Consider the following 12,580-nt stretch of genomic DNA (forward strand, 5'->3'; position numbering starts at 1 on the left):
AAGAGTCTTTGGAAGTGCTGCCGGTGCCTGGAGGAGCCGTGGTGCTGGGTGCGGGGGGATGCACCCGGCTGCTGGACCTCGGTTAGCGAGGTGGTGGCGGGGCCTCCGAGCAGACCTCCCTCCGCCGGTCCCTCGGGGATGCTGTCATCTCCTGGCACTCTGCAGACAGCTAAAATTACCCGCTCAGCTGTGTGCAATAGTGGTCTGGCTGCTAACGAGAAGCGTGTGGCTGGGGGTGGGTTTAGAGGGTCCAAACTTCTCGGGCTCTGCGCGATGCATTCGGTCTTCGTGCATTTGCTTTTACGGGAGGCTGAGCGTAAGCCCTTAAAAGCAGCAAGTGTCAGGCAGAAATGAGAGCCGGTGTTGTTTTGCTTCTTCGGCCACCCCCGGCATGTCCCAGAATAGCCAGGCGTGACCTGTGCTGTAAATCTAAGCCAGACCTGAGCCGGTGCTGCCCCCTCTGACCTGACCCCATCCCCTGGCTGCTGCACCAGCAGGGGGGAAAGCTGCACCTTGGCCGTGGCGCGGCACTGGCCGTCTGTCTGGATGCATGGCCCCAATTCTGCGAGCAGCCACAGTGAATGTGTGTGACAGTTCCTACAAATGGCTCTGCAAGCACATGTGCAGATGCTTCAGATGTGAACATCCGGGATTTTGGGGTGGGATGCCTGGGCATTCCTTACACATAGACACTTTTTTTTTTCTTCGCAAAGACGTCTGTCTAAAGCCCGTGTGCCTTTTGAATGATGCTGAAACATTGTTTTGGCGTGAGCCATTGGTAAGAGGAGTTGGGTGGTGGAGAGGATTCCTGGTGCTTCTGCTTTACATAAAGATGAATTTTACAACAAAAAAGGCTTTCTGTTCCGAAGTTTGTTAACGCAGCACTTTGCATCAACAATAAATGCAGCGAGTAAATCACAAAAGAGAATGAAATTATTTGGCACTGACGTTAATACTTCGTACAGCTCCATGGGGTGGTCTAGGACCTTATAGTATAGCAGTAAAGTTGCTAAACTGGTGCAAGCTGTGCCCCTGGAGAAAGGGGAGAAAAAGCCCAAACAGCAGGGTAGAGGATATGAACATCATGCCTCCAGGTTTTGTTTGCTGTCATTGATGACATACATGATGTTCTCGCTAGAACAGGGATTTGCTGTAAAAGTGAACATGGATGAAGAAATCAGGAGGATTTAAAAAATAAAGGATTATGCTGGGGGTTGGAGTTGCTACAATCCAGACTTCAGAGCAGGAAGAGGCATGTTAGATCGGGTTCGCTCCTTCTCCCAGGAGCTAGCGCTCAGCAGAGCATCACGGAGTGTTTTCCAGGGCTCTGCCCAGCTTCGTGGTGAATGCATTAATGGGTCTTCCACCACCTTCCTCAGGAGGTGTTCCAGTCCCCATGCTGTCTGTTCTCTCTGGCAGCGTGTTTTTGTAGTACTCAGGCTAAGCTCTCCTTTCCATAACCTACTCCATTGGCAAAGTGCCCCTTCTAGATAATTTCTTTCTGATCTGGTGTTTACACCCATCAATTATTTGCAGACTTATTCCCTCCCACCTTATTTATTCATTCATTCATTCATTCATTTATTTATTTTTACACTTAACTGAAATATAGATTTGGGTTCTTTAACCTCACTGAAGGGATCAGTGCTCCACTCACCGTGTTGCTTATTCCTGGACAAGCGGTAGTTTTTTTTTGCATTTTGCAGCCTGCGTCCCTCACCCCAAATAGGCTTCCAGACCAGGCTGGAGTTTTTGTGTTACAGCCCCGTGCTGAGGGTGCTGTGGAACTGCATCACCCTGAGACATTTGACCAGTAACCTACGTGAAGGGATGAAGGGGATAATTTTGCTGTTGCCTTGTTTTTGATGCTCTGTTCTGCAATACCAGTGCAGCTAGGTGGTAGCCCAAGACCCAGAAAGACATATTGAATATACATCCTTTTTTTTTTTTCTTTTTTTTTTTTTTAACCCAGGAAAATAGGCTCATTACAGAGCCTACCACCAGAGGAATTGCAATAATTGTGATTTCCTGAGATTTTACCCCGCTCTTGTTTCTGCAATGGCTATATCATGTCATTGCTCTTTCACTACTATTTTTTTGCCTACTTCTGCACGGGAGTTTTCTGGGGAGATCGACAGAGGCTCAGCACATCAGCTGCATTCCAGGGGTGCAAAACATTATAAGGGCTGACTCTTGTAGCATGACAAGGCTGTGAAATGTGTTGTGTTTTTTTTTTTTTTTAAATCAAAAACCAGACTTTGCAGCCAGCCTCATTACTCACACGCTGTCCTTATGGGACCGTGCAGCCTCGCCTGCGTGGTGCTGCTGTAGCTGCCTGCTCCCGACCACGTCCCGGAGCCTGGCACTCCAACCTATTGATTGACATCTCCGTCTCCAGCTCTGATCTCATGTCTTGACCATCTGCTTCTTCTGGTGGTCTCCGGAGGGTCTGCCAATCAGCAAAGCAGGCTCAAAATGCACAGGCAAATGGGTTAGATTATTTTTGGACCTTCCTTGCAGCCATCTGTTTGGGAGAGAGCCATGAGCTTGTCTTACCCAGCTGGGTTAAGGTGCTGTGGCAGCCTGCAAGGGAGGAGGAAGCAAACAGGATAAAGAAAATTACCCTCTTCTTAAGGAGCTGAATCAGCTGCGAGACGGCACTGAGCTCTCAGCCAGCAACTGGCACCGGCAGCGAGATACTGGGACAGCTCCCGGCTCCCGGCCCCGTCGGAGCTGGCTGCGGCGTTCGCATGACACCAGGCAAGGCAGCAAGTTTGGTTCGACTTCGAAGCTGACTCCTGTTGCCCGTGACAACCTGGGTCTGAGTCTATTTTACATGCACACACATCCGCACATGCATATGTTGCTATAACAACCGGCCAGGACTTTTAAAAAAATGCTGGACTCTGTTTTCCAGGTTGCAAAGCACCGAAGTTTCGCTGCAATCCAGGAGGCAAACAGCTGCCTGCGGGTTTATTTATTTATTTAATCTTCCTAAAAAAAGCTCTAAATCAAGTGTGCTAGGCAAAATGTCTGGGTTAATGATATAAAGAGTCTGTAGTGCCTCACTAGGAAAAGAGAGGCACACGAGGCTCTGTCTGCCGCTCTGGTGTTTGAAAGAGCCCAGCCAGCCCTGACGTGGTGAGGTGGTAAGGGATGAAAAAAACTACTGGTTCGGGTGTCCCCAGAGCATCGCAGTTATTTAACGCCACCGGTAAAGCCATTGGTGTCACAGGCAGCAGTAAATCACAGATGAAGATTTTGACCCAAGCCAATGCAGTCAGACACTGCTGAGAGCTGGGGATGTGAGCAGCAAAAACCCATATTGGCCTTGGGAAGCCCTTCCCTACAGATTTAGGGTCTAGCTGAGGTACTTGTGATAGCTAGTCAATGGCGTTTGTCCCCTGTAGCAGGCTGAATACTAATGCTCTCTATTTTCCCCTTTTTCTCTGAGTGATACCCTGAGCAGTGTTGTTCTCCAAAAAAAGGGGGTTTTCTCACAGGGAAAGGGGAAAGCAGGAGAGGCACAGCAATCTGCATGTGTTCTGCAAGACGTGCACGTGTGGGATGGTCCTTGTGTGCTGCTCTTCGTCTGGCCTGTGTTTGAAAGCCTTGCCTATAAAAGCAGCCCCAAGGAGGGGAGGGAGCCCTGCTTTCCCCTTGTAGGCAGCGCTCGGTCTTCCTGTGCGCGTCGTGACCCAGCCTGCTGCTGGGGCCACATCGTGCTGTGCAGGGGTGCTGGCACTCGTCACCACCACCCCTGCACATCAGGATCTTCTAGGAAGTCCTGTCATTCCTAAAAGTGACTGGCATTTCTTCATGTTTAGATTTAGTGGACACAGTTTATGTTGGATTGTCATATTCCAAGTTCAAGCCCATGACGTAAGGGAAGCCTTATGTCCTTGTGATCCTGAGATTGCCTCAGTGCACACACCAGTGTCTAGGATACCCTAGATCTTTTTTTTTCCACCCAGATGCTGTGTTGAGGGAATGGAGGAAAAAAAATAATCCTTTGACTATTTTTGGTGGATTTCTAGAAATGCAATAGTCCAAAACCCAGCTGCGACTGGATAACTGGAGGTATGGCGATCCCAGACAAGTGGGTGTGTGGGCAGCATGGGTCTGTGCAGTCTGCAAGCCGGATCCATCTATCTGGTGCTGGATGCCTTGTGGAGGTGCTGCAGCAGGGACATGTCAGTGATGCTGTGTTGAGCATGCATCTTGGATGGGGTGCGTGAATGTGGTGCAAGTATTCAAATCAAGTGGCTGGTTTATAGCTCCTGATACCAACCGTGGTTTTTGATTAGTGTGAGAGATATTCATTTTTTTCAGCCCTTCTGATAGGTTTATGTGTAAGAAGGGGTCTGTAGACATGGGCTGGGATGTTGGCAGTTGTTTCGCTGGTCATGTTCTGCAGGTGATGGTGGTCTCCCGTTAGCACTTGAGATTGCATACATGATCACAGACTGTGCTGAGTGGTACTTGGAGATCTGTGGGGGATGTTTTGCCCATATTCAGAGATGGGGTTCCAGCAAGGTCAGAATTTGATGTAACCGTGCCCTGTTCCAGTAACTGGTTTTGCTTTCCACTCTGCTCCTTTACCTCTCACGGCTGACTGGAGGCCTCAGACCCTAACAGAAAATGAAGAGCTTCTCATCCAGAGCTCCCCAGCCTGAATCCAACCCAAAACACAAACTGCACATATCCTGTGGATGGGGCTATCATTGGAAACCATCGTATTTTGCTCAAAGTGGTGGATTCCAAGGAAAATCCTTGGGCTGAGCTGGCTTTGAGAATGGACCTGCCTTTGAGACCCAGCTGTGTGATACCCAGGTTGTGTGAGGTTGGCCCTGCTCAGCATACGCATAGCTCTTTGCCAGGCCTAGCATTAAATCCGCACACCTCTGCTTTCTAAACTCAGCTTTGACATACAGCTTCTTCTCCAAGGTACGAATTAGCTCATTAAACACTTCGCATAAGATACCCAGGTGCTGGCACTGAGGGAGAGGAAATCAAACCTGCTAACGCTTTGTTCACCTGCATTCAGTGTCAGGAAACCTGCCTGAAATGATTCATCCCCAGCCGCAGGCTCCGGAGCTGTGGTTTGACTTCTCCAGAGCTGCTCTATGGCCGGGGACAGGCTGCTGAGCTGAAAGGAAGCTTTTTAGCTGCAAAAATTGTGCAAGCCAGCATGTGCTATTTCTGGAGCGGGCTGTAATGTATGCGTCTAGCCTGGCTCTCTTCAGCAACGGCCAAATGTTTTTCAAGCAGTAAAGAAGGTAAAATAGAGCAACACTGTACCAGAGCCAGATTTTCCGCGCGTTCCCCGAGCAATGCCTTCAGGGACCCACACGTGCACTCACGGCCACGCAATTAAGTGCATCAATCACCAGCGGGATGGAGCGGGTACCCGTAACGTCAACAGGGCTGCAAACTTGGTACAAGCGTGGGCTGAACTGGCTTGTTAGGGAGCTGGAAACAATTGGGGCAATGTTAGGTTGTTTCTTTGCCTGGCCTACACATTGCTGCTCCTTGGGAGGGTGAATCTGCCAGGATAGCAATGCGTGGGCATGGCTCTACAGCCTTTGGGTCTGTGGGAGGCTGACATGGGGCTGAGTGGTGCAGGGAGCGGTGAGCCTGTGGCAAGCTTCCTGATGCTGGTGTCAAGCAAATAACACAGTACCACTACACTTTGGGGCAGAGGGACAGTTGCAGGGGACTTTTTGTGGGCAGTGGCACAATCTTTCCCATCTGAGTGGCCTCTGACACCCGGGTCAGGCTGGTCCTGCTGAGCAGGGGCACTCGTCCCTGTAGGGTTGCACCTCCCAGGTGAAGGTGCCCTGGAGGATGGGGCAGTGCAGCCCCGTCCTCACCCCTCCGCTCCTGGGGACCTTGGGATCCTCACTCACTCCATCAGATTTACTGTGTAATTCCTGCACCTCCTGGGGGTGAGAAAGGGGTGAAGCCAACCAAGAGGGGAAGGGATGGAGAGATGGACCTATCTCCTTCCCCTGGAAGATGACTGCACTGTCCCCCTTGCTGGATGCCACTGCTCAGAGTAAGGAAAAAAAGGAAGAAGGAAAGAAAACAGCTGCACACGGGCTTAAGAATGGGTATAAATAATGCAGGATGGGGTCTTTCGACAGGCTCTGGTCACACTGGAGCTTGGCAGAGCAGCATCATGGGGAGAGGGGCAGAGATGTCCCCTGGTTTCCCTTTGGGAAGCTGACCGGGATACGGGGCTCTGTAGCATCACTGAGTGCCCATGAGCACGGTGGCACAGCCACCTCTGTGTTCCCTAGCGTGGAGATTGGGGTGTGTGTGTCGAGAGAGAGCACAGGGCGGGTGTCCTGGTGCTTCAGGAACCCTGCTGGTTCAGTGGGGGCAAGCACAGAGCAGGATGGAAACAGACCTGGGCCTTCAAGGTTGCTGTGAAACCTTAGGTAAATTCAGGTTTGAGAAAGGGACAGCAAAGTCCCTAAACAGAATTTAGGAAAAAAAAAAAAGAAAGGATAAAAAGGATGTTTGTTTATAGCACGTGCTTCAGGAACTAATTGATCCATGCTCATGGTGTTGCGTAAAATCAACATTTACTCACCACCTCTGTGGGTTCTTAAACTGTTTTTGTAGCATTTTTGCATCCTTTACCCTTGCTAAATTTGATCAATTTTGTTTTGCAAGACAGCGGCAAGATGAAGATATAATTTTTTTTGTTTGTTTGTTTGTTTTCTTTGTCTGGCATTATTAAGTAGGGTGTTTTTGTTTCACCAGTGCCTTTAGCTTTTTGTTCACACTAATATATAGTATTTTGACTGTCCATATTCAGCCCTGTCCTGCCATGGCATTCGTGTGTCTGTGTGTGCTTTTGCAATAGCATTGTACAGAGTTTTCTGTGCATCTGCATGCGTGTGCCAACACGTTTTCAAGAGAAGCCACTAATAAGGATGCGGATTTAAAATTATTTAATCTAATTGCTGGCAGCAGAAGGCATGGTGAGGAAGATGTTATGAAGAATTGCTGGATGGGCTAACAGTGTTAGCCCCATTAAATCCTCAGAGTATGAACTGTCTGTAGATATTTCCTCCTGCACAACAAGAAAAATGAATTTAATCAGACAGTAGGGCTAAGTTATTCTTTAGGCCTGTAATAAGACATAAAGAAAAATAAGAGTATCTAAAGAGCAATAAGAGTAACTTATTCTTTAGTTCTGTTTTAAGCCAAAAGTCAGGTTAGTGATTGTATTTTTTTTTCCTGAGCATCTTCCCATAACCTGCTGTGATTTTTGGATTTCTGTTCAGGCTTAGCCCTGCTGGCCCTGGGGTTAGAGGGCAATCAGGGTTCCCGACCATGCCGAGAGCCACTTGCCCTGTTGCACAGCTGTGGGTCTGTGCCCACCTGCGTGGTCCAGCTCTGAAGTGGTCAGGATGGGGTCTGGTTCCCATTCAGGGTCCTTGGTTTCAGAAGAGCTGCAAAGCCCATCACCAGCTGGCCCCCTGTGCCTTCTCTTCGTACGTCTGGAAATGAGTCGTTTCATGTGTGAAAAAAAAAAAAAAAAAAAAAAAAAAAGTCCCTGCAGTGGTATTCTTCAAAAACTATTTCAGATGTAACATTTATGAGCCCGGCTGCACAAGCAGCAGCTCTGCTCTGACCGTGAAGGGCAACGGTGAGCAAGCGTGGAGCGGGTCAGCCTGCTTCGCTGCAGCCCCATTCGGAAACGTGCCTCTCCAGAGGAGTTCTCTTGAGGAGAGCAAACTGAGGGGCAGCAAAATGAAAAATGTCACCAAAGACGAGTCCAAAACAGTGGCAGAAGGGTTGGAGAAAAGAAACACAAAAGGGCGAGTAGGAAAAAGCCCTAATGTCCCCGTGGGAACAAGTAGAATAACATACAAGTTACTATCACGGTTGGAGTGGATGTGTGGGCCTGTGGCATGAATGTTTTGTTTCAGATCACCACTTTACATCAAGGTCTCCTGTGTTTCTCCCCAGGCTCCCTCTCCCAGGTCACCACAGGAACACCTGAGCCTCCTCGAAGCTTCGGAGATGAACCTGTAGCAGCTGGCCAGCAGGTAGGAGGCTCAGCCACAGCTTCGGTGCCCGCTTCTGTGGTTCGGGAAGTGTGGGGATACCTCAGGGTGTGCAGCTGTGTGCTGCAGGGCCTATTGCCGTGGTGTTTTGGGGTTTCATCTGTCTGCAGGGCTTTCTGCTGGTTTTATGCCCCTTTGAGGTGATGCGGTTGCTGGAATTTGCAATTCCAAGAGGAGATGTCTGGTGACCGATTGTTTAAAAGGATGTTCTGAGTGGCAAGGACTGATCCATGCTTTCAGTCCTTTTTTTATGTATTTATTTCTGCTTAGTGTGTACCATTGGTCTTGTTTGGAGCTGCCCAGCCAGCCGAAACAGCCCGTGCTCCTGTACGGGTGCTTGCTGGAACTGCCTGATCCCAGGAGATGCGGAGGTCACCTCTCCTGCTCCCTGCTGCTGCGGTTTTCTTTCTGGCTCTTTAACCAGCAACTTCCTAATATAAAATATTTAGAAGCAGAGGCTGCTGTTGTTTTTTTGTGCCTTGTAGCTGAGGACATGACCATCAGGTACCCAAATCCTGTCCTTCCTTACCTGCTCTCCCTTGCAGCTGCACCTTGCAAATTTCATGAAGTTTCTTCACTTATGGATAAAGATTTGCTCTTCTTAGCGCTGCTGCTTGCCTAACTTTAGAGAAGTTTGTGGAAAGAAAATACTGCTCATGGAGCTCTTACAAAACCCTCCAGGAGAAGATGCTGCGCTGCTGGCGTTGACACTGACCACCAGCACGTTTATGGTGGCACAATGCAGGGCTTGGCATGTGTGCTGGGAGGGTGTTAAGGGCTGAGAGTCACTGGGCCGATGTGAGAGAGATGGACACAGCAAGAGGAGAATGGTGGGAGGATGCTGCCATGTGGCATAGTCACGTCTTTGGTCCCAATGGCCAACACTAATATAAGGGGGCAGATTTTGCCCCCCAGGGAGCAGCAGGTAGCCTCTCTCCAGCAAGAGCTCAGAGCTCCTCCATCAGCAAAATACTTCTATAACAGCCGTTATAGCTCATTCTCTCACTGACCTTTAATTTTGCAAGTGTTTCGTCAGCCTGGTCCAGCTTCTGACCTCCGTTCCTAGAGGCAGCAGGATAATGTATTCATCTGCTGTGCTGTCTAGCCGCTTTGCACCCCTCCCTCCACCCCTCTGTCTCTGGTCTTTTTGGCAATCTGTCATTTTTTACTTTTGGTATGGGTCCAGGAGCTGAGTAAAAAGTAATTGGGCAGCTGGAGCGAGAAACAATGGGTTTTAAATATGCTTTAACGTGTTTGTAAACAAGTGCACTTCATCAGGGTCCCTGCCCAATGCACTGACAGCAGGCAAAACTGATGAGACTCTTCTGAGGTCAGAATTAATTACACTGCATAAAGTGGTGCAAAATGGGCAAATGAGGCAATGGGAAGTATCTCCTGTCCCGCTGTCCACATCTGTCCATGATGCCATGCTCATTGCTGTGGTCGCAGAGCGCCTGAGATTGCTCTTCTCTTAGCTGTGGCAGTGAAGATGGGCAAAGATTGCTAGAAGTGCTGGGAGGATTGTGTTGGCTCCATGGAGTGTGTGGGGGGATGTCACACTTGTTGGAACTCATCTATCAGGGAAGAGCAATACAGAGAATAATCCTACTGTCTTGTCAAAATATCTTAATTTCCCTCAAACATCCACAGCTTGTTCCTGGCGAAAAAAAATATTTTTGCCTTTATATATATATATATATATATATATATATTATTGGATAAAATAAGACTTTACTGCAGATGACTTGAAGAGGGAAGCAAACCTAGGAACATAGGAGGGGGCAAAAGATCTGTAGTTGATGCCGATGGACTGATGAAACCAACTACCCCATTAGCCCAAACTCGCCAATTTTGAAGCCTAAAGACTCAATTTGCAGCCGGGGGAATTCTGCTCCATGGCTCAGGGCTGTGCTCCAGGTGCTTAGCGGAGCAGGGCTGGCTTCGTGATACACAGGGACACAACCAGTCATGCTGCAGGAGTTTTTCTAGTGGGGAAGTGAAGGAGGAGAAAACCCAAAGCGCTTTAAAACCAACCCCTCTGCCGTGCTGCGGCTCAGCTCCCCAGCCCCTGGCTGCTCGGGGATGGATGCAGCCGCTCTCTGAGCTCCTCTGTGAGCAACAGCGTAATTGCAGAAATTGGCACGGTAGCTTGGAACGAGATCTAATTAATTAATTCAAGACATGCTGGGATTCAATTTTATTAAACCTTGGAGTCAGAGTAGACCGGATGAAATGTAAGCAAAGGTTGGGAAAGGAGGGGTATGTGCGATGCGTGCTGCCTTGCCACCAGCGTGCCCTTCACCGGCAGGCTTCCGAGGGCACGCTCGGGATGTACGTGTACATACCCACAGAGACATCCAGCAGCAGCCTGCTCCTGGGGGTTTCGCTCCAGCCAGGGCTATCAGGGAGGCTCTGCTTCCCTTATCCACTTCTAGACTTGTGTGTGCAAGGTGTGTGCCCCATCCCTCTCTCCTGCTCCCCAGCAGCATCCAGGAGTGATGAAGAGGCTTCTTTTGCCTCTCCCCTGCTTCTGTGCTGATGGATGTGGCGTGCTCCATCCAGACCTGCCTGTTATTTCATAATAAGGGATATCAGCTCTGGATTTACTGCCTGTAAAATGATTTGGTGTCTTCTGGAATGGAAATTCAATACAGTCGTTGCTCACATAGTCACATCTTGAGGCTTACTCTGCTCCCAGAAGCTGTCTGGTCAGGCATGTATGTGCTGGCACGGCTTTCCGCTGCTGGACTTTGCAGGAAAAAGTCTTTTTTTTGTTTTGTTTTGTTTTGTTTTGTTTTGTTTAGATAGGTCAACCAGTGCATATGTGGTTTTTTTTGCAAACCCCCCAGCTCTCTAACAAGAGGTGCAGCAAAGGACCCAGCTGTTTTAGGGATGTTGTTTTGCCTGCCGCGTCTATAGCATCCCACACGAGCTGGCTTTCCTCTTGACAGTTTTAGGAATATACTTACTACTAATTTTAGCCCTCTCTCCAAGGTGGATATATCTTTGGGGTTAGGGCACAATGAATGCCCTATTCATAAAACTACAAACACTGTAAAAAGAAGAGAGAGAAAAAAAGCGTGTCCCACCCTAAAATGTTTCTGATCTCCAAACAGCTATAATTTTGGCTTGCTCAGAGAACAAGCTGAGGTAGTGTTCATTTTAACAGCCAGGAAAGGGCTGTCTGTTTATATTTAGGGCCTTGTAGAGTTGCGCAGTATGTGCAGGTGGCACATTAAAACGTGTGGATGATTTCTTACCAGGATAAGGCTGTGTTTTTACTGGATTGCCTTTAATTTTGTATGAAGGCTAAGCAAGCACCAAAAATTTTGTTGTAATGCTTTCTGGGGTTAAATTTTGTTGCCTGTGGAGTGCTGTTTTGAGCTTAAGCCTGGTGAATTCCTCCCTCCCATGCACCTTCCTATGCGGCTCTTCCCAGAACTTACATATTTAAGAACAAGTTGGCATCTCCTGCCACCTGGAGTCTGTAGGGCACTGGTAACCATCGTCCACTTCTTACTGGGCGAGTAGCACACCGCCGCACCAAAACAAGGGGGAAGGATAGAGAGCATCTTGAGCATCTCCCAGTAGCGAGGTGGGCAGTGATCTTGGGTGTCAGTCAGCTTGGGTCTTTGCAGCTCTGACCTGCACCTCCGCGTGGGCTCCGGCTGAGAAACCCTTTGTTACTTATCTGATTTTGGACACGTAGGAGAAAGAGCCACGATCACTGCAAAACACATAAGATCGTAAGAAAAGCCTTACCAGAAGACGCAAACAATTTAGCTGTGCCCTTTTTCTAAAAATGAGGAGAGAATATATAAAATCAAAAGATAGGTTCATTAATTTGGGGGAGATTTGCTTGATGGGCAAACTTCTTAAACGTGATTGAGAAGGCTGCCCAAACAAGCCTGAACTGCAGATCTTCTTCTCATCGGCCCATCTTCAGGAGATGGACTTGATGATCCTTATGGGTCCCTTCCAACTCGGGATATTTTATGATTCTATGATTCTAAGGCTGTGCCTCCTGTCCCCAGCCTTGCCGATTATCCTGCTGGCTCGAGGAGCTGCGAGAATCCATTCATTGCTTGCCTGGAGCCGTCTTGGTTTCAGTGACTTTCGCTTGGCACGTGCTGAAGGGGATAGCATATGCAAAACAGGCACACATGCCTTTGGGTCACAGCTTCTGGCATCTGGCTTGTTGTTGCTGCTTGTCCCCCAGTCCTGCAAAGTCCTGCTCCAGATGCATGAGAGACAGCTCTCCAGCGTGGCAGAGGCTGCTTCTGCACCCCCAACGAGTGCATTATTATTCTCCGAAGAAGCAGAAATACTAAAAACAAAAACAAAAATACCAAACTTGCATCTTAAAAAAAAAATAAAAAATAAAAAAAAAGCACAACACAGCAACTCTCTTGCTGTTATCTGGGAGTTGAAGCCTTGTCCAGCCACACATCATTCTTCTGCCACTCTTCAGAAATCACTCACTGGCTACTAATCCT

The 12,580-nt window shown here is 48.6% G+C and overlaps 1 protein-coding gene across 5 annotated transcripts in view; it reads left to right on the top strand.

Annotated features, from left to right (window-relative positions):
• Nucleotides 1-12,580, top strand: part of HIVEP3 (HIVEP zinc finger 3) — a 288,536-nt gene that overhangs the window by 145,898 nt on the left and 130,058 nt on the right. For all 5 annotated transcript variants that reach the window (XM_040534690.1, XM_040534687.1, XM_040534686.1 and 2 more), the window contains one exon: nucleotides 7,987-8,066. The gene's annotated coding sequence lies outside the window, so the exon portion shown is untranslated. The remainder of the gene's footprint in view (nucleotides 1-7,986; nucleotides 8,067-12,580) is intronic.

The sequence above is a fragment of the Cygnus olor genome, chromosome 23, assembly GCF_009769625.2.
Source record: "Cygnus olor isolate bCygOlo1 chromosome 23, bCygOlo1.pri.v2, whole genome shotgun sequence".
Lineage (NCBI taxonomy): Eukaryota > Metazoa > Chordata > Aves > Anseriformes > Anatidae > Cygnus > Cygnus olor.